The sequence below is a fragment of the Arctopsyche grandis genome, chromosome 8 (genome assembly GCF_051622035.1).
Source record: "Arctopsyche grandis isolate Sample6627 chromosome 8, ASM5162203v2, whole genome shotgun sequence".
Classification (NCBI taxonomy): domain Eukaryota; kingdom Metazoa; phylum Arthropoda; class Insecta; order Trichoptera; family Hydropsychidae; genus Arctopsyche; species Arctopsyche grandis.
This window is the reverse complement of record NC_135362.1, coordinates 32,230,155-32,254,324: the sequence shown is the minus strand read 5'-3', so window position 1 is coordinate 32,254,324 and position 24,170 is coordinate 32,230,155. Positions and strand designations below refer to the sequence as shown.

The 24,170-nt window shown below is 33.1% G+C and overlaps 1 protein-coding gene across 3 annotated transcripts in view; it reads left to right on the top strand.

Annotated features, from left to right (window-relative positions):
- The window catches only part of Pgant9 (polypeptide N-acetylgalactosaminyltransferase 9), a 394,016-nt gene that overhangs the window by 28,526 nt on the left and 341,320 nt on the right, over positions 1 to 24,170 (top strand). The window lies entirely within an intron of this gene.

Sequence of the window (24,170 nt, the reverse complement as noted above, 5' to 3'; positions counted from 1 at the left end):
CATCCAGTAATGGAGCAATCTAGGATACATTTAATATCAATAACACACAAATTGAGAGAATCGCAGCTTCCGCTGAACTAATCGCAAAATACACACCGGGAAATTGAGTGCCGGCAATTGTCGTAAAGTAGCGGCGACTTTTTTTGTGCGTTTCGTCAAATCCGATTGCTGTACAGTCTTATGTGGGACAATGGGTTAACATCGTTATATCCGCATCTCGTTCTAAGGTCTTCCGTTACTGTTTCGATTTACGAGTTAATTGACATACACACATTGACCGGTACGCACGTTCGGTGCACGACAACGCGCTCTAAATACTTAAATGTCCACTACTACATCGTTCACTTTTATGTATGTGTTTCAACTGAAGTGTGACACGACTGGTTGGAATCGATATAATATAAACAGATGGTTCTCATATGCACTTACTTTCTAAGCAAACGATGAACAGTTCGTTCCAGAGGAAAATGCTCTAGAATATGTAGTACACAAGTTGTCAAAACTTTTTAGATGGAAGCAGTCAAACATTCATACATACATACACACAGATGGTAAATTCAATATACATTTTTTTAATCATTTTAGTTACTAGTAAACATGGTATCCGGACATGTATCCCCTGGACACATACCTCCGGCCAAAAACCCTCTGGACATTAACTCCCCGTGCAAATAACCCCCGTCATGGATACAAATTGTTTAAAAATAGTAATAAATAATTAATAATTAATAATAAAGTAAAGTAATAAATAAGAATAAATTGAGTGTGGTAGAGCATATTGAATTTCAATTTATATACAATATTTAATTTCAAATTATTGTTGTAAATAGAATAACTATCAATTTAAAAGACTTTTAGTCACCAGTTAGCGTTTGCGTTCTGTGGTATTGAAAGTAAATTTTAATAGAAGTATATATTATTGTTATTATATTTTAAATATTTTTAGACTATCCATGCTGGAATTTGTAAAATCGAGAAAAGGAAAAGAAAAAGAGATTAAAATACAATTGATTTTGGATTTTAAATTATTATTATTGATAACTGATTTTTTATTATTGATTATTGATTATTGATTATTTATAAAGAATCTGATATATGTATTATTAATATCTGCATTTTTGAATCTGTATTTTTCTGGCTGAAATAAATTAGCATTGATACTGACTTTTTATTAAAGATACTGTCAATCTTTATCTTTGAAGGGAGGGAGGGGGTTATTTGCACGGGGGTTTAATGTCCAGGGGTTTTTGACCGGGGCTATGTGTCCAGGAGTAAGTGTCCTACGACCAGTAAACATACATATGTATATAGTAAATATAAAAATAGCAGCAGTTCAAATATTGTAGAATTGTCTTGACTTTTTATTTATAGTCTTCCTAGGTTCAAAATGTATCTTCATTTAAGTGTTCTCAATTTTAGATGATGGGAATATATAATTTTTGTAAATCAATGCATGTTTACACACATAAGTCTATTTAGTAGGTTTGCCACTCAAATTTGAAAGTATATATGTATGTTACAGTGAAAGCATATTTCAAGTGAAAATATATTTCACCAATTCAAGCAGTGAAAATGTATCAAACAATGAATTTATAACGTTTAACTAAAATAAAACCAACCGTGAAAATGTAACTGGTTATGGTTATTCACTTGAAATATTTCACTTTGGCATATACATACATATGTACATAAGATGCTACACAAAGTCTAATGCAATCAAAGATATATGGAACGCTGTAAACGGAAAGAGAGGAAGGGGAATACGTAGGTGAGAATTATGACAAGGGTAGTGGACATAATGGATAGAGTAATGAGATTGAAATGGTAACGAGTAATTCTGCAGTGCTGCTGGTAGGACTTGGATATTTGTGACTTCATGTACATATTTTCCTATCAGAGTTTGCCAATTTATTAGATTTCATTGTTGAATCAGTTTCTCATCAAATTGGTAAAACCATCCTACCTACTATTTGTCACCACTATTTGAACATGATTTCAAATTTATAAGTTTAATACCACAGGTGTCGCTTATGGGTAATGTCCGTAATGGCATCTTGGTAGATGGTAGAAAAAACTGCTTCATTTTTCTCATCACTAATATTAAGACCACGTTATTGAAGTTGAAAAAATCTCACGTGGCGTTCTGCCTTTCGGTTGGAAATTTGGTAAGTATTTGTCAGTGTGTGAAAAGTTTGTACGTATTTTATAGACAATTAGTTCATCAAAAGTTTTATTGATTAAGATAATTATACCCGTACTTGATAAGGAATAATACTTTCAAAAGTACAAAGGTCTGATTCAGCTTGTCGGAGTATTAAAAGGTTTAATGTATGTACGTGTTTTTAGATTTTATTAAAAATATTAATTAAATTAGCTGAATTATAGTCATATATAACAGCCGAATGCAGATATCCAAGTGCCAATGGTAAGGTAATATGCATAGAAAAATCGATTAAAGTTGGATAAGAAAATTGCTCAAACGGTATCCAAGAAAATGTAATGATGCAGGGAAAGTTATTAGTGCTATCGGTGGACAAAATAAGGAATATTTATGTAGTCGAATATTTAGATGATTATTTCCTAGATGAGATATTAATGAAATCGTTCTGGAGGGGCTTTCATCCATTAGTTGGTGAATGGCTGAAAATCACAGCTATGGATAGATAGAATTGGCGAAAATTTGGAGCATCTGAATTCATAGTTGCGCTCCCGTTTGAGTATCACTGATCAATACATTAGGAAAGCAGTGCTCGCGAGACATATTCGCTTCAAAGGAATCGCTTAAAATTTAATACAGATAAAATTAAATTGGTATGGTACATATGTATATTCATATGTGTGCGTGTTTGAAGTCCGGCATGAAATAGTCCATCAACTCGTAAAGAGACGAACAAGTGGGCGATCAACTATGACCCGCTAACACTGTGTCACCCGGTCTAATCAGGATGTTTCGGGGTCAACGAGGATTTCCACGTTTAAAATATTTGATGTCGCTTAATTGAGTGCATCCTTAACGATGTGTGTTTGTTTGTATTACATATATGACAGTTAGATTTAGATGCTGGGAACTGTAACGCAGTATCGGTGCTCGATGGTCTCGGAAGTGGTAGTTCCAATTTGAAATTACATATGTATAGTTGTTGTGTCCTTTAGTGTGTCAATTTAATCGGCTCATCAGCTTGTTTGTTCAAGAAAGATGGTCTTAAAAAATACCAAGGTGAAAATACAGAGTTTAAAGCAAAATTTCATACATTTTTTGACGGCATATTGCTAGGTCAACGTCTAAAAGGCGACAATTTTGTATCATGGTTGCTGCTATCTACTCTTACAAATTGTCGAAGTTCTATGTCAGTATATGTACATATATTTCGTTTAGATATATCTACAATTGTTACAATGTTACAATTGAATTTGAACTTTAGTTAGGTTTTATGATATTTTAGAATGTAAATTTTGGATAGAAGAAATTTATAAATTTAAGAAAATAGTCTACTACATATATATATATATATATTTTTTACATAAATACTTTCACATACATACATACAAATTTCACATCCAGGAAGGCTTAACAGGTAAACCCCAAATGCGCCTTCCTGGTCCACATAATTATTACTTAGATACATGTAAATCTAAATATCTGACATCTATGGTCAGTATACATATATTACAAACATCGTATTAATACCATAAATAACGATGAATAACTTTCATGTAACAATACGATTTTTTTTATATTCGATAAACAACCACAGAGACATCTATGGTGAGCAATATGGCGAAACCTAAGATATAACAATAACTAAAGGTTCGTAACAGAAAATTGGGAAGGAAACACCAATTTTACAGAAATCGTTTCAATGAAAATCAGAAAAATTGGCAAATTCTGATAAGAAACGATCGACCTAGACAAATCAAGGTCTGGCCAACAACGAGACTTAGCGGGGAATCGAACTCGTAACATCAAGTACGAAATAATTCAACATTCACCACTAGACCACGCTGCTGGTTATATATGTATGTATATACATATATATCTTTCTACTAATTATTTATAATATTAAATTTTAAGAGTTTACGGTGCAATATATACCGCCAATACAGTTTTCCCAAATGGATAATATGACCAAAAATTTTATTTATATAAGGCGACAAGTTAAATGGCCAGTATTTTAATCAATTTCGGTAAGTATGTTAATTACTTTTCAGCCAGTATTTTATTAAAAACATGGTCTGTATTATATTATTAAACGTCAGTATAAATAATAATAAAAATCTGATGTACATTCGTCAGAACAAAAAACAACCAATGCCTGTTGGATGGAATTATCTATCAAGATCGTATCAACCTTATGTTGATACCAACCAAAAAGTAATACTGGCCATTCATCAAAATAAAACTTACCATTTAACACCAACACTGACCATTTATGTTTAAATAGTACTGCTGTAGTATGCACTGACTGTACTAAATGGTAGATACTGACCTTTTAGTAAAAATACTGGCCATTTCATATTTAAATACTGAAAAAAATCTGTAAATACAAATACTTACCAGTAAAGTGCAAGTTTTTCGTAGGCACAGTTTTGATAGATACAAGCACAAAATAGTTTTCAAATAATTTATCATGTTGGTTGGTTCCTAAAGAAAGAACTATCTGCATTCATATGATTTTACTACTGTCGAAATTTAAGTCATCGGTTGATCAAATAAATCAAAAAAATAATTGAATTAATGATTTGTACTACAATATACATGTTATTTCAAATATATTTCAGGGAAATGATTTAGCTTCTTAAATTTCAATTGGTTCAGTAGAAGCGATATTTGAAACAGTTCTACATTTTTTATTTACTGTCAACATTGTATCCTCTTATTTCGGTCGTTCATAGTTGCCTAGGGACAGTTGTTATTCATGAGTGGCATTTAATACGTTAATAGGATTACTTGAGCAAAACTTAGACTCAACTAGACCACTCTATTCTCTGATGTGCAATAAAGCTACTTTATTTTATTACGTTGCATTATATTATGAAGTCCACTTTTTAGTTTGCGAAGTTGTTCAGTTTTAACTTCTAAACATCGAGCATAATCGTTACATCACGAAAATCCTTTTTACAGATTTCCACATTTAGTATTTTCCACTATGTAATTGACGGGGTTGATAGACGGGATTAATATACATATGTGTAAAACGATTCAAAATTCTGATGAAAGACAATTTTAAACATGCTTTAAATCGATATAAATGTTCGCTCTACCGACTAAGCTGTACTACTTTTACCTGATCTGTTGAATTTATAATATAAAATGTGTAAAGACATTATTCTAATATTATTATTCCCTTATCCCATTTGAGTCTAAGTCTATATCCGTCTCTTGCATCACTTTTGGAACACATATGAATGTATACTTTCCTTAGTAACTTTCGCCAATTCACCCTCTCAAACCCTTAAAGGGCTGCCTTGCTGGTCTTTTTATGTTTTTATAGCTGACAAATTTTCCTTTGGAAGTTTGTAGAACGTGCCTCAGTGAACTTAATTCAAATATCTTAATTAAGAGGAATAACGTGTTTTCTTCTTGTTATACTTATCACTCACCTGATAGATTTGCATATGATTTAAAATAATAAAAATAAAAAATGGCTCAGCTTTTTATAAGTTGTCGTGGCATATATTTCTATTTTTTATTTACTCTTGTGCACTATGATCTACCCGTATATTATTCTTAAGTCACAAACGGATAAATGTGTATACATATATGTATATTATCCGTATCCAGTAACCGTAATTTATCTGTCTGCACTATAGACGTATTTAATGTGGACGATTTAATTAAAAAAAATCCATTGTTTATTATGTTGTGTTATGCTAAGATAGCAAATACCACGTAGACAGAGAAAAAATTGGGCTTACGAAAAATTTTCTAAGAAAAATATTTCGAGCGAAATTGCATTTTAAATGTATGCATTATGTATATGTGCATCTACATAACTGAAAAACGTAGTCCTGAATTCCCAATACAGTCGATAGTTTCAGATAAGAAATGAGGGTGTTCAATTTATCCAATTGCCTAGTTTTTTTTGCCGTCGACCCTTCGGGTGTCCCTGATCTATATATGTAAATGTAATACGTATATTTTTGTTACAATGCATATGGAGAGAATCATTCTAATATACACAATACATTCATACATGCAGACTTTGAATAATTGAAGAGGAATATTAATCACGGATCGTGAATTTTGAATATGTAATCGATACATTTGCATGTTTGATTGATAGCGGTGTTCAATTTGGCCATCGACGTTCAAACAATAGGCTATTATTACTATAAAATGTACATATGTATGTATGTATGTAGCTTAAAATGTTTACACCATCGAACCACAAAACTCGCACGACCTATGTTAATTATTATAATGTAGGGGTCAATATTTTTTTCAAAATGGCCACAATGGAAATGTACTGTTTGTTTCGATCTATATTGTACAGTCAAATTTGCAACATTGTCATCGGTTCAATACAAAATACGTCACACCTGTACTACTTCTGTACTAAAATACGAGTGTATATGTATGTCAAAAATATATCAACAGTGAAATTATAATTTAATTGACGATTCAGTGAAATCATAACCAGTTACATTTTCACTGGATATAGTGCAGTGCAATTATATACAATTACATTTTCACTGGTCCCTATCTGGGAAATTATAATTTTTGACAGTTGGATGATAGTGCATCACCGACAGGTTTTTTTATTTAAGTTTAAGTTAGGTTAGGTTAGGTTAAGTTAGGATTGGTTTTATTTATTAAAGATTAGGTTGTTAGCAGTGGTGTAGTCGGGCCAGGTAGCCGTCCTGACACTTGATTGATATGAAAATTGTTTTTCGAGTACAATTAAGAAATATTTTGGGTAATCTGAGCATATTCAAAGCTTATAAAAATCACTTAAAAGACGTTTTTATGAAATTCATAGGCTTTTTTAATCTAAAACCACCCAAAATTTCGAAAGAAGATATTATTTGAACTATTGACCATACGCATAGATAAAATAAGGGAACTCAGCTTAAATAAATAGTCGTCTCTAAATTCACATGCTAAAAATTGATTATTTTTTGACATATACATACATATGTCAAAAAGTGCTTTAGCGTTGCTAAAAGCAAATGTTGCTGTTGGTATACAAACACGGGTTTGCAAAATCAAAGATGTTAAAGAGGATGCAGTTTGGATGTTTTTATAAAATATTAAAAACATTATAATTTCAACGAGAATATTTTTTAAATAGCATTCGATTTCATTTAGCACTACACCAGCATTCATTTAGCACTACACCACTGGTTGTTAGGGTTGGAAGTACATTGTAATTCGAACTCGTGTACGTTGTAATTCGAATTAAAATTACAGTGACATTGATAAGTGAATTTGTAATTATATTGTTATATCCGTACTTATATAGTGAAATTATAGTTTCACAGCAATATAGGTCGGTCGTTAAGCTTCTGCCTAACACTGAGAGGCGCCGGGCTCGATTTCATGACCTGACCTCGATTGAAAAGAATTTTTCTGAGTATATCTGTAGTGCTGCTGATCAGACCTGTATATTTGTGACTCCAGGTCGATCGTTTCCTATCAGAGTTTGCCAATTTTCTCTGATTTCATTGTTGAAACGGTTCCCGATTAAAAATTGGCTAAAATCTTTCCTACCTACTATGTCACCACTATTAGAGTATGATTAATGTACAATAAAATGTATGTACAATTCATAGATGTCTCGTTAATTTGCGAGTTTTCAGTGTCTCGTAATTCAGCGATTTGTATAATAAAAATGCTGTATTGTTTGTAATTGGCAAGGAAGGCGCATTGGGGTTTACCTGTAAGGCCTTCCTGGTATAAAAAGTAATAAAATAAAATAAACATATACATACATACAGTTTCACTGTACTTATGTACCTATATATAATATTTGCATATACACATTTTAATGGTACCGATATGACATCGTCGATGCAAAGTTTAGTAGGCGGTTGAATTAACCATTTTTCATTCTTGTGCGAATATTGTATGTAAGAGCGCGTCATTGCATTGGTTGCATAATAAATTGCAATTTGATATTTTACCACAATGGTGGCATTTGAGTTTGGGTGGCTTTTTCGAAACTGCTTGTGCAATCTCTTCTTTGTACGCGTCGAACGACGTTTTAATTTTTTTCTAAAGTAATAGCTATGCATGTACGTACATATGTATGTATATATTTAAGCGACCGATAACCTTTTCGTGTATGAGAAAATAACTGGAATATTCTTCGGGTTATTTAGGCATAGTCTGTTTTTTTTTCTATTGATGATCGACGTTCTCTCTCTCATCAGTCAATTCCGAATGAGGTTGCACGTAATCTTGATCTCGTTGATCTCGTTTTCTCGATTTTGCTGAATCGTTTGCAGTCTTGTACGAATCGTTCGCTGTCTTCTGAATCGTCTGCTGTCGAGTGATCGAATTACACAGCGAAAATTTTTGCTATTTTTGCACAAATTTCGCTTCTGACGTTACACGATGACGTCTCGTCACTGTATATTTTTATAGTATTGCGCCCGTTGCGGTGAATATATGTATTTATATATTTAGGGACTCTTGAAATGTCACAATGGTTCAAACTCAAACTTAAAATAAATAAATATTTGTACAGTTGTATTTCCTATATATAACGAGACTTATTCTATCAAATGTTTTACTAATTTATCAACTCGGAAAGTGACACTTTGTGTTTTCATTGTGAACGTTTCTCTAGACCGTAATTCATTTTATAAATACCGTCTGTGTTTATATTTTTTCTTTTGAGCAAAATTTCAATTAAATATTTCGTACAGCTTGCGGTATTCCCAGACGGCTGCTTGTTTACATGTTATTTCTGCGAAAAGAATGTTTTCGTTTGAATTTTATGAAAAATATAATGAATGATAATAACAAAAAATAAAAATAAAAGATAACACCTGAAATATGAGTAAAAAATTAGAAGTCACTCGTAAACAGTATGCCAAGATCCACAGTTAGGTCATTTCGCGATAACTGATAGTTCCGAAGGCTATAAGCGAAATCAATAGGGAAGAGAGATCTTGAGAAGGAAATTGATTTACTTATTTAGAAGGTAAATGTTTTATCACTTACATACATATATGTATGTATGTATATAAATGATATTCGTAGGAATGTGAGAAGTAGTTTTAATTAATTTTGCAAATTATTTGGAATACCAATGTTATTACGTAACTAGTGTTATTTATTTATTTAACATAAATATATGCTTTATTACCACATCATTGACAAAATCCTATTCAGTTAATGTTCGTTGTATATGTAATATCGCAATCATCCACATGTAAGTGATTTTTAAATATGACTAACCCATTGAAATAATTATTTATTTTATTTCATAGAAACTGAACACTTGCCTTTACAGATCGCTCCAAAGCGACGAGTGCACTTATTTATATACAATACAACCAATCAGTACAATTAATATGCATAAGCAGTGTATTGTATATAAATGTATACAATGCCAATTCATATTAATATCCACAGTGACATATGTACATATGTGGAGAAATTTTTACAGCATTTTATAATTAAATTGGCGACCCTCTAGACGCTGAATAGCTTTATGTAGATTAGCAAGAGAGACAGGAAAGGAGATACCAATTTTTACAGGAACCGTTTCAATGAAAATCAAAAAAAATCTGATGAGAAACGATCGGCCTGGAGTCAAAAACCAAGGTTTGGTCAGCCACGGCACTATAGTGGGACTCGAACCTGTGACCACTCTGCTCGAAAGCATAGTATGCTAACCACCAGTCCACGTCGCTGATTATGCAAGTAAAGAGTGGGAGGTGACTGCACGTACTTAATTTGTTTGCAACGTATATATGTAAGTGTACACATAATAAAATCCATATCAAAATCTACATACATGTATAATGTATAATTTAAGTCCTTCCCAACTTTTTTTTTCAAAGTACTTTTTAGATTTTGCCTGCGGTGCCGCAACTTTCAATTATTTGTTTTTGACATCTGACATAAATAATAACGTATATTTATAATTAAATATTAAAAAAATATATATTAAATATATCAAAAATGGAATATTTTTCCGAATTCTTAAAGAATTTCTACCAAATATGTATGTAAATGAAATAGCTTTGTAAATGAACTACATAGTTTTAAATTACACAAAAGAAAAATTTAAGGGTAAGCCAGTTATCGATAGAATTTTTGTTATTAATCCACAAGAATAGTCGAAATATGATATTTCTAAGTGGAATCTTATTTAATTCTCATATATAGACAATTTAATATATGGTCCCTATTAATTCAATTCAGATTCGGGTAAATACGAGTAAATACTAGTACGAGCTTTTAGCTCGAAATTTAAAATTGAGCACACTTCCAATTAACCCTTTTAAACAAAGACAAAAAATAGTGTGACCAGAACACTATCTCAATAAACATTTTTCAATAGAAAATACTCAATATAAAATAGTATTAACAGTGGGAAAAAATCCCAAATGAAAATACGCACTTTTGACTTTTGATTTAAACTGGACGACTACTTAGAGAGATTTCAAAGCTGAAAAGTACTATAAATGAAAGATAAAATACCCGAATATAGATTCCAATATTCATTTTGAACAAGAGATTGACAGATTTTGAGACATCGACCGAACAACACCAAGATATTAAAAATCACGCAATTTAAGAAATACATATATCTCCGAATCTCGAGCCAATCAACATTTTTTATTACCAGATTTGTGTTCACTGGGCATAGATCTATAATAAAAGTCATATCTCGTCTCTGAACAAAAAAAAAGTCGTCATTTGTCGAACAGTGTTATTGTGGGAACTACATACATTGATAAGCGAGGTACATAACAATATGTATGTCGAATCAAAGCCACTATTATATTACGGTGAGCATTATCTCAGACAGACACACAGACAGAATAGCGATATTATATACATATATGATGGAAAAATTTCACATCAGAGTCGATTTCACATCTACAAGCGCATACAAATGGGAGTGCAATTTGAAATATCCTGAACGTGGCAATTTATTCCGCGGACTCGTGTATTTATGCACGTAAATTTTCATTAACCCATTTGCATCGCAGTCATTTTTTTGTGTCGCCTTTCAACCCACACACTCGTACATTGTAATGAGGCGGCGGGCAGGATTGCTTTTTGCTTTTTGCAGCCCCATTCGTTTGGCGAGGGTGAGAGATGGAGGCTGCGGTATTTCACACCGTAAACAAATTTAATTTCCGTCCCGGGATCTTTTTCCATTTCTGCGGAGGCTTTGGGGCTAATAGCGCAGACGTTTCGTCCCCGCCCCCCCCCCCACCCACCTCATCCCCGTGCTTTCCACCGTCGCTGAAACGCCATTTTTCATCGCTTTTCCTCCCCCGTGCGCATCGTACGACTTCCACCCGCCCCCCTCTGTCTAACCCCCTCTCTAAAGTTTAGACCGAACTTTCTCCCGTTCTTGCGTATTTATTTGAGAAATATTCAGTTTCCGGATACTATATCCTGGTTGGCGGAGTTTATTGTTTACGTAGACACTTTTGCACCCTTTCTCCGCACGCATAAAAAATGTATATTTATTTTTAAACGGAAATAATGTGCGTGCTGCGCGCGCCCCTGGATATGGATACGTGCCTCTTCGCTCTTAGATCCGGTCGTAAATACTACACAGTTTTATATACATCTGCATATTTATTAAACGTGACATTTAATAATATCACGGTGTTCTTGAATATCGTGAAAATTTTTATTTTCGTTGCTGAAACGAATGTAAGGGCGAAATCACACAGTGGTGCATGTGGCACGTGGGTTTTTTTTAGATAGTTTTATACATATAGAAAAAATCTAACGTGCATGGCACACGGTGGAACGCGTCATCTCAAAACTATACTTTCGACCTATGTCGTTGAAATTGTATGGTAGTATTTATCCTTGCTTGACAGTGATCTATACCAAAACGAACCTTTGGACCATTTTCGGTAAAATTGTATCCTTGCTTGACAGTGATCGATAACGGTGTATCTCATATTTGTTATCGATCGACGACATAGGTCGAAAGTGTCGTTTTATTTATTTATTTATTTATTTAAAGTTTAGACCATTGTAGCATTGCTTTGAGACGACGCGTTCCACCGTGTACCATGCATGCGTGCCATGAACGTTAGATTTTTTCTGGGTTTGCTATAAATGGTTGCAAACCACGAGGCTGCATGTTCATTTCGATTGAATTTTGAAAATGGTTAAATATAATAAAATGGCAGATTTTTTAAAATCTTTATCAAATACAAAAATTTCCTCAATTTTGTTATGGGTACTTTGTACACATATTTAGTGGGGGTTTCTAAAAGTTACATTACTTGTATCGCCTACAATATTTGGAATGATCTTCGATATGACGAATTTAATTAAATTTTATGTTGACTCAATTGCTATTTATGTAATTAACATTGAATGAGTCATCATATTGCTGTTTCATATTAGAGTATAATTATTTGTAGTAGACATACGTAATTAATGTGGTGAATTTGGCGTAAAATAATAATTGTTCGTATTTAGTATAAGGCATGTTATATACAAAGGCACTTCGTATAATAACAACGATAAAATCTACAATTAATTAACGTAATGTAATGCATACCATAAAATACATGCAACATACTGGTATTTGTACGGTTGAGTGCAATTTCGGCGTATTTAGTAGACCTTTGTTCGGAAGCCAAAAGATAATTGCTCGGCTTAGTTTACACTTAGATATGTAAGCCAAATTACATCATTGTTTATTCTTGGCAAAAGAACACCCATCACATTCGCATAAACTTGAGCAAATATAATTTTTTAATATATACATATGTACAATGTATATTGGATTTGAATTATTTGTCTCGTGGTAAGTTTCTGAATATCTAGTTGATTTTTGTTGTTTAAAAATTAGGTGTAATTTTAAAAATTTTGTCACATAAATTTGGCCAACCCGATCGATCATTATCACCGATTCTCAAGTGTGACCACTAGACAAATTTGCTGCAGTCATCAACCAATGAAAAGTATATATCGATGGCTTGGTGCACAGATATTTTTGATATTGTTGCTTTATTGTTCGCTTGTCCGGAGCATATTAGATTTTGGGTCTGTAATTTGGAGTCCCACTGAAATTAAATTCTCTCTCTTGATAGAAAGAGTTCAAAAAAAGTTTCTTAGGTGCCTTTATATGAGGAAATATAAATATTACCCTTATTTATTTCCCACTGCCTTTATACAAGGTATATGCTAGGCTTTGACTCACCATCTTCAAGAAGAATTAATGCCATTTCCTAATGTTTATTTGGAGTATTAAAGGGAAGTATTGACAACCCTTCGATTTTATTGGAACTAAAATTTTGGGCGCCTGAATGCGGTAAAGCTTTCCCTTCATCGTTTACTTTTCCAACCTATTCCTGCGAAAACGTCTGCTTTCAATAACTCGTCTCTTGTAAATTCTATCCGGTTCCTTAATGTGATAGATGAACATTTGACCTGTTTAATTGTCATGTTGATGAAATGATCAGTTTCATGAGATTCAACACGAGTCTATTTGAATGAGGTGGATGATTGCCAATGTTTATTGTTTTTTTGTAAGACTGGTGTGACGCATTAGGGCAACCTGTCAGGTAAAATTGGTTATTATTTTATTTTTTTATTATCTATCCATTTATATAACGTGACGTACCGTTTATTAGTGACACAAGCAAAGAATTGGTAAAGGCATTTCTATTATTATAACTCGTCTCTTGTAAAGACTTTCCGGTTCCTTAATGTGATAGATGAATATTTGGACCTGTTTAATTGTCATATTGATGAACTGGTCAGTCTCATGAGATTCAACACGAGTCTATTTGAATGAGATGAATGATTTCCAATTTTTATTGTTTTTTTGTAAGACCGGTGTGATGCATTGGGGCAACCTGTCAGGTCACATTGGTCATAATATTGTGTTATGTTAAAGTGGCATCCACGTGTCCGTGGCCCACGCGATTTCTAGGAAACGTTCATGAAGCGTTCTCTGTCTCACGAGTACACGTGTATGATGCAGTTGAAGAGGTGCGTCCTTCAATGGGGTTGTGGTAGCTCGATCCTTATGCCAATTGCAGCATGGTCACCACGTGTTATGTGACCGCAATCCAATACGTCGTGGTGATAAGGTGTCGTTTCGTGGTATAGTGTAGGTTGGTTGTGGATAGTGGTGATTTCATTGTCGGCAATGAAGAAGATCACAAGTGATTTGAAGTACTTTATTGTATGATAATTTATAATTTACACGTGTTCGCCATTATGGCGAGGAAAATATTCGTAACGTCTTTTCCTGGTGAAAGTGAGACGCCGACTAACGGTGCGGTCATTGACAATGTTTATTTTCCATTTGTCCAAAATGTTCTTCTTCTTCTTCATGTGCCATGTCCTCCTAGAACTTCGGCAACTACATGTCCTATTCTTATTTTGTCCATTGCTGCTTGGAATAGTGCACGGGTGCTGAGGCCTTACTACTGCCGAAGATTCTTTAGCCATGATGTATTCCGCCTGCCCCGACTGCGATTTTCCCTGGATTATTAGGCGCAGTAGATCGTATTTTTCGTTCCGCATCACATGTCCGAAGTACTCCAATTTACGCCTTTTCACACTTTTGAGCACTTCAATATGTTTTCCCATCAGGGCAAGCACCTCGGCATTGGTACGACGCGCCATCCATGAAATTCTCAGCATCCTTCTGTATGTCCACATCTCAAATGCCTTTAATTTATTGCATGTGGCATCCGTCAGGGTCTTTTTTCAATTTCAAGAATGTAGCTCTTGCTTGCTCTACTGTAACGTGAATTTTCTTTTCACTTTCACACGTTTCACCAAGATAGCACCCAAGATATCTAAAACCATCCATTCTCTCCACCACGCTGTTATTGATCTGTAAATGAGAGGTGGTCGTATTGTTCGCCGACTTGCTGAATATCATCCATTTGGTCTTTTTTGTATTCAGCTTCAACCCCGCCCTAGAGCTATGCACAACAACTGCGTCCAGTGTTGTCTGTAAGTCGTTGAAGTTCGTGGTCACTAGTACTGTATCATCCGCGTACCGAATGTTATTAAGAGGGCTGTATATCCGAAAACTTAATTTTGTTGCCGTTCCTTTCTTCGATATATATATATATATATATATATATATATATATATATATATATATATATATATATATATATATATATATATATATATATATATATTGAGTGAATGTATATATTGAGTGAATGTATATATTGAGTGAATGCGACGATATATATATTGTGTGAATGCGACAGTTTCACACAATATATACACAATATACAGTTTCGCTTCGACCAGATAATGCGTATTTTAAATCGACAAAATCGAGGTTTCGTATTCTCCTATTTTCTCCTCCAAATCATCATCGGTATGAGAAAGATATTTTCTGTGCAACTATGCGCGTAGTTTTTTTTAAATCGACCGTTAAATAAGCACGCTGGACTCTTTTCGTGAGTGTAAAAAAGAGGTGATTTGGCGGCTCCTAACTCCTATAAAAAATAACTAATCAAAAAAATAAAACGATAGATGGTGATCACAATGGTGAATATCCATAGCATATTAAAAAATAATTTCTCTAGTGCCATAATTGAGGAAGGGAGAAGTCTAATACTTTTGTATGGGCAAGGCGCTGGTGTCCAGCCCTCTTAATTACTGTGCCATTTATTGTAATTCCGGAATCTATCTCTTCCTAGGCTTCAGCAATAATATTTTCTGAATATAAATTAAACTGTAGCGGTGATAGCACACATCCTTGCCGTGATAGCACACATCCAAAATGTTGCCATGTGCTAAAAAGCTAGTAATGTTTAATTACCCGATAATTCGTAATTGATCGCGATAATTCGTTTATGGTTTAATGACGAGCAACACTGCTTTTATCCGTCAGCTGTCAAATTGTTAACTGTCTCGAACAATTATTATAAAAAATAATAAATACATAAATAACAAAACTAAAAGGGAACTTGCGCACAAGTCCAAATTGTAGCGAGCACTTTGCGAACACCTTGCATGCATAATACAGTGGCGTAGCGCATTCTTCGTTCATAATGTTATATGTGCAGGGGTTGTAAAACAGTCCCGGCTCTATGTACGTGAGGTACGCGCCGTGTCGTCGATTAATCTGTCTCAACGTACCCATCCTCCCCCTTATCATTTATTCTCCCTCCAGGTGGGTGGTTGGGTGGTCGCGAACGCGTATGCTTTATAGCGTGTTGAATTTTATGACCATCGCGCGACACCTCGGCCATTATCGAGAACTTTTTGGGAAGGCTTTGGAAGCTTTCTCTCTCTTTCAAACCAGTGAGATTCGACCTCAGTGCGGCTGCGCCTACGGATGCTATTCGATTCGTTTGACGAGAGTAGAATTTAGAATTACGTGGCTTTCTGTCGCCCGCAGCTCTCTGATCTTCGTCAATTTTCAAGTGGAAATTTTACTTATATATATACAGAAGTGTATTTATTATTTATAATGCATTCGAGGTTTCAATATGTGATGCTTTTCGTAAAGTGTACCTTTGAAATGTGGGTCTCGCGTCAATTGGATAGTAAAATGTTGAATAGTAAAATGTTGAATAGTAAAATGAAAGGTTACAAAATGTATTGGCTTCAACTTAACCTTTGAAGGACAGAGCGTCGAGATCAAACGTGTGTCCCGAATCGGGGTCGAGTAAGACCCCATTATTTTTTAATCAAAATACAGCTTTTCTCAATACAAGTGGGTTCAATATATGTATATCTTTAATACATCATTTTATATATCAACATCATCAGAACAAACGGAAGAACCGCAGATATCGGCAAAGCAACCACGGGCGAAGTAAACAAATACAAAAAATCTAGATATAGATCAGCGGCTCCCAAACTTTTTTTACTCGCAAGCCCCTTGATAGCGTTTTTCCAAAAAAAATACCATTAAGCCCCCAAACATCCCCATATCACCTTCTTAACAGTGCTAATGGAGCGCGTACATATTTAAACCTTTGCTATACGTGCTTCACTATGGTAAAATTCAAGGATGATTAACCTTTGAACGAGTGTCCCGAACCGGGGTCAAGTAAGACCCCAGTATTTTTAAATCAAAATACAGCTTTTCTCCATACAAATGGGTTCAATATATATCTTATTAATCATTTTATACACCAACATAAAAAAGTTTGAGTCCTATAGCATGTTTTTGATTAATTTTGAATTAAAAAATAACGACAAGCATCAACATGCAAACGCACATAGGTAAGGCCAACAGGCGACTGCATGACTCAATAGCCACGCGCCAAAAGCGACGGAAACAATAGCTTACGAAAACCTAGAAAAATGCTCTATTTTAAATTTCACTAGAAATAAGTCAATTATTACTAATCAATATCAATTAAATCATTCAATCCTTAACACGTCATCTTCTATTAAGGATCTTGGTGTAATACTCAATAATAAACTAGATTTCTCTGAACATATTTCTTTTATTACCAACAAAGCATTTAAATCTCTTGGATTCCTACTCCACTCTACAAAACCCTTTAATGATCCTTATGTACTAAAATTACTTTATTTTTCCTTTGTAAGGTCTCACCTTGAATTTGCCTCAATTATCTGGTCACCTTTTTATTTATCCCATATTAATTGTATTGAGAAAGTTCAACTTAAATTTTCTAAATCCTTACGCTACCTTTTTCCTACCTATGCATACCCATTCTACTGTTTCCGACATTCTTAAAATTAAATTCATAAAAATCCTTTCTTTTAACAATCTTTCTGTCAGGCGACGAAATACTGATGCTATATTCTTCTTTAAGCTCATAAATGGTTTACTGAATAAGGTTAATTTCAGAATCCCAGTTCGGTACTCTAGACGCGTTGCACTCTTTTCACTTGATCCTTTCAATACTAATTCCCAAAAATATTTTTATCTGCAGCGCGTTTATCGTATGTTTAACGGAGAGCTGAATGAGGTTGATCTATTTGGTATTTCCCTACATCAATTCAGGTCTAACATCAAGAGAATCTTGACCGATTGATTCATTTCTTCTCCTATTCTATTTTTCCAATATTTCCAATATTTTTATACTTTAGTTTAGTTATGTAATGTGCTATTTAATCATATTATAGCTTTCATTCTTTTCCTTTTCATTTGTTTATTTTGTATTTACCTTTTTCATTTGTTTTATATTTGTAAATTTCAATTTCTTCTTATATTCTATTTTAGAACCTTTTCCAAATATTTTAATACTATAGTTTAATTATGCAATGTTCTACATATTTTGTCATGCCTTTATTCTTTACTTTTTAATTTGTTTTCCTCATATTTATCTTTTTCACTTTTGTAAAAATCTATTATTGGACTCGGATGTTACATATATTATTTATTTACTATTTGTTTTTTTATAAATATCTATGTACGTCCTGTCTGTTGATTTTTCAATTAATAAAATAAAATAAAATAAAAATAAAAATATAGCTGTCTCTTTCTCTCGCATTGATTCATCGATCAACAAGAATATACAAGCGAATGGCCAAAAACATGACTTATCGCTACCGCCTTTAAATCATATTTTGGAACGTAGAAATAAAATATCTCGGTGGGAAGTCGTAGACGTATTTGATGTGCTTGATTGGCGTCAGCTATTTTTTTACGTTATATAAATAATCTATTAGTGAATTAAAAACGCACATGATTAAGTATTAAAGCTTTTAATATTAAGATTATATCAGATGAATTTTGCAAGAAAAATAGAGCAGGGTTTGCCAATTTGTTGGAACCGTTTAAATGAAATCAGATAAATTGGCAAACTCTGATAGGAAACAATTGACCTAAGAGTAACATATCCAAAGTTTGGCCAGCAGCACAGTTAGGGATTGAATCAGGGACCACACAATTGCATTTACAAGCCAACCATTAATCTATGCTGCTAATTAATAAAAAGTTTGAAATAAAAAAGGAGTGCATTATTTCTATCGCTGCCAGTTTGTGCCCTTATTATCATACATATTATCCTCATGTCAATATGTTCTTCACTTTTTTGTTTTCTCACAGTCTTGTTTATTAAGAACGTTTCCAAGATTACTTCTTGTTTGTAATATGTGAGCTCGATGTGTTGCAAAATGGGCTCCAAACAAAAAGTATAACCCCTCGGAAGTGAAATACATGGATGAGAAGTGTGATTAAAATGCCTGGTTGAAATGGTTTTTGGGTGAAGAGTATGTGATGGAAGTTCTTCGTGAATTATGTAATTGTGAAATTTATTACATATGTATGTAACGTACTTGGTTAGATAAGAGTCATAAAATTAAATGCATTGGTGGGAAGTATGATGAAATTAGCAGATAGGACAGGAAGGGAAAGATGGTGAAATGGAATTGTAGGTAGAAGATTGGATGGAAGGTAGATGAAAGAGACACTCGAATAGTACCCAAGAGAATGTACTAGGATGCAATTTATATTGTACATATACAATGTAAGTGCAGTCACATGCCTGAATGTAGCCTAAAGTAGGGGAGGAGGATTTTCTATGTATTTTACTATTACTTTTGTTCATTCTTATAGCCCATGTTTATTATTCATGAAAATATACGGACCACTTTTTTAGTAAATCGAAGATTGAATGAAATAATTTATTTTTTTTTTGTTAGGAAAATTTACAGTTTTATTGATTTCAAAATTGATAACAAAAAAATAATTATAAGAAGATAAACCATTTTAAAATTTTTCGCATATAATTAAACATTAAAAAACAAATTCGCAACAATCACACTAGTTTGGTTTGTATTAACATTAAATAAAAATCGTATACCTTTTCTGATATTTCATCATTTACTTCAGAGGACTGTCCTTTATTTCACTGCTCTATGCTTTAGGTTTATTTATATTCTAAAATTGCCCTTTTGACCTTTATTTTTAATACCGACTATCGTTAAAAATATTAAAGCCGAAATTGCAATTCATAAATTTGATCAAACATGTATCGATTACACTTGATAACAAAAGAAAATTACCGCAGCGAAGATTAATGACTAAACCCGTTAAATTAGAATATGACTAATATGAGAATATTCGTTTATATTGAGATATGTACATATGACCGTATAAGTATATGCGCAATTTTTAAAATTTTTTGTAATTTACAATCTTTAACTCAGAATCTAGTACTGCTATGCTAAAAGTGAGTATTGGAATCAATATTCAGATGTTTTTCCTATTGATTGTCACTTTTTAATGTCTTAAAATACTTATGATTGACCTAGCTAAGACAAAAATACTTTTTTTCCGTCATTTAATGAGCTTATTTCGCAAGCTTTAAATCTAAACGTATATATTCGAGTAGTAGACGTCTTTTAAACTACAATAATGTGTAATAAATATATTTGTTTGCGTTATATTTTATTAACTTATCATTAGTCAAAATCACAATTGGTAGTAATGAGTGCATTAATAGTGGAGCTTGCACGCCAGATAAATGAGCTTCTTCCATAATTTGAAAATATTTATATTAGGCACGTAAAGTACGTATTATATAATAATCCGTAATATCATTACATTAGTTTTAGTATACATACAATTGTATTTATGTATGTATGTAGAAGAAGAACTTATGAAATAATAGATGGCGATAATTTATAGGTCATTTTTGGGTGTTGACTGTTATTATTTAGCCCGAGAAGCTTATTTGATCGCGGGGAATTAGCGGAGGGATTCCACAAGCGTAACTTGGCCGGGAAAACTTGCCCAACTTTTTTGGTTCAAGTTGCGGTGGGAAATTTGACCGCGAGCCTTTCGTTTTCCTAAGTTTGGTCGCTCGAACAATAAGAGAAATGTGTCTGGAATATACGCAAGTGAGGGTGGGGGTTGTCCGGAACGTGGACCGTTAACCCGATTTTCCGGTTTTAAGTTCCCGCTCGCCGTGTCGCGTTCGGCTGACGCGCCGAATAATTTAATTCCGGGAAATTCCGTAACATTTCCACGTTTGTATGTATGTATGCATGTGGTGTAGTTTGGGATCGAAAATTTCGAGACCAAAACGACAAACCGCATTCAACCATCCGGAAATTTCCAACATCAAATTTGTGCACTCAAATGCAGAACTATTATATTAATTTCCAATGGGAAAATCATGAACGAACTGGTTATATGTAATTCTTTTCGTCCTATATACAGATATTTTCGTAGATTTTTTGAATATTATATATGAATATTATATATATATATATATATATATATATATATATATATATATATATATATATATATATATATATATATATATATATATATATATATATATATATATATATATATATATATATATATATATATATAAATATATATATATTTGGCGGTGCGTTCCGTTCTACCAACCGTTCTATAACTCGAAACTCATTTTCTCAACTTTTCGTCTGCTTTAGTAGTTTTGTATATTGTATACAAAAATGTTGTTTGTATACATACATGTTATATATTTAAAATATAATATATATTTTTATTATTCATAGATGTTTAAGCTATTATCACACTTTTAAAACATTTAAAAAATGTTCATTCTTACGAAACTTTTTTCATCGTTAAATGTGTGTTTCGTAAAACAAGTATTTCAATATGTAAAACATTTCAATATAAATATGTGTTTTGAATATATGTTACACTGAAATTATAATTACACTGTCGCTTCATTGAAATCATATCGAATTACATTTTATTATTATTATTTTATTTCAATTTATCATGCACACTCGCCTAACAGAGTGCTCCAAAGTGGCGAGTGTGCTAAACATATTGAGACCCGTAAAATCTGTCACTAAATCTGTGACAAAAATCTGACATCTATGGTCAGACGTTACAAACATCGTAAACGATACGATCAATAACATTTTTCAAGTAACAATACGATTTTTTTACATTCAATAATCATACACAGAGACTCTATGGAGAGAAATCTGGCGAAATCTGAGATATAACAATAACTCAAGGTTTGAAATAGAAAATTGGATAGGAAAAGCCAATTTTACAGGAACGGTTTCAATGAAAATCAGGACATTGGCAAATTCTGATAAGAAACGATCGACCACGACAAACCAAGGTTTGGCCAACAACGAGACTCTAGTGGGAATCGAACCCGTGACACCTTGCACGAAAGAATACAACACTCACCACTAGACCACGCTGCTGGTTATAGTTCACTGAAATCATATCCAATTACAATTTTACTGGGTATATATGTATCTTAGCGGCCAACACTCATTTATTTAAGATAAGGCTAGGTTAGGTTAAGTTAGAGTTGGTTTTGTTTATTTAAGGTTAGGTTAGGTTTGGTTAAGTAAGGTTAGATTAGTTGAGGGTTTTTAGTACGTTGTAACTCGAATTCATACTCGAATTCATATGCGTACCCTTAAATAAATAAGTGTTGGCTGCTAAGATATGTTTTTTTTTAATAAATACCGACCCTAACAACCTAATCTTAAATGAATACCAACCAACTTAACCTAACCTAACCTGACCCTTAAATAAATACGTATTGGCTGCTAAGATCTAAGATGGGCCACCCGCTATCATCCAACTGTCAAAAATTATGATTTATTTGGTTTTACTTAGCATTTATATTATTTGCAGATGACGTAAAACTATTCTTTGCTGTTATGGATGAGAGGCAAGCCTCTCTCCTTCAAGCATATATTAACGCTGTTTTAGAGTTCAGTTCCAGTTTAGGGCTTGAACTTAATACTAGTAAATGTGCCATTATGAGTTATGGACGTGCGAATTCGCTCTATTGTCACGGATATTCCATTGGATCCGTATTGTTGAATCGTGTGGAATTTATGGTCGACATGGGTATCACTTTTTATCCTCAATTCACCTTTTACAACCACATCAAGACAGTCGCTGACGTTTCCTTTCGTCGACTTGGATTTGTCTTGAGATATGCTAGATTATTCTCCAACCCCTTGTCTTCTCGCTTGCTTTTCAACTCGCTTGTTAGAAGTAAGCTAGAGTATAATGCGATTGTGTGGAATCCGCATGAAGCAAACTACTCTCTTATTATCGAAAAAGTGCAAAAAGCATTTCTTCGTTTTCTTTATAAGAAAGAGTATGGGTACTACCCATATCTCTATCCTACTCCTTTCCTTTTGGGCATGCTTGGGTATATGTAATTCCCTTGAACTTCGGAGAAACTTCTCGTTAATTCGTTTCGTTCTCCAGCTATTGCGTGGTAATACGTCATGCCCGTTGTTGCTGGAACAGTTGGGACTTTATGTCCCTAATAATTATGTGCGTGGTAGACATCATCATTTGATGGTTGTACCTGCTGCTCGCACAGTTCCTTTTCGAATGGCTCCTATTTCAAGAGCTATTCGACTTCTCAATGAAATCGTTGCTGCCGTCCCTGAATGTGATATTTTCGGATTATCGGATGCTATTTTAACATATTTATCTGGTAACCTGCGCTCATCATTACTTTCTTAATTTGAATGTGATGTATGAGTGGAATCTTAATATACTCTCTTCCATTTGGGCTTCGCTGTGATTTTATTTATTTTTATTCATATTTTATTTTATTTATTTTACTTTTTCTTTCTCCTTTGTACATTTTTATGTACTATTTTAATTGTATTATTATTTTCCTTTTGTTACTCTTTTATTATTATTTTATTTTATCATGTTTTCTGCTTTTTAATTTTTCTGTTTTTTACTAATTTTACTTGTATTTATATCTTTGTTAAATGTAGGCCATTGTGGCGCATTAGGTTCTTCCTGTAATGCCACAATGATCCAAAACTATTAATAAATAAATAAATTTGATCACTTATTTGATTAATTACTGGTCATTAATCTTAATTTTTAACTCATCATTAATCTTAATTTTTAACTGATCATTTTAGTTATTTTTAACCCACTGAATAATTAGTTCCATTATAATAACCAAAATAAGAATTACTGAATTTTCACAAGGAAAAGCTACATTTCATAATAAGTTGCGAAAATTTTCAATTTGAACGAAAAAGAGTTTTCTTTTCAGGGTATTGAATGGCGGATATT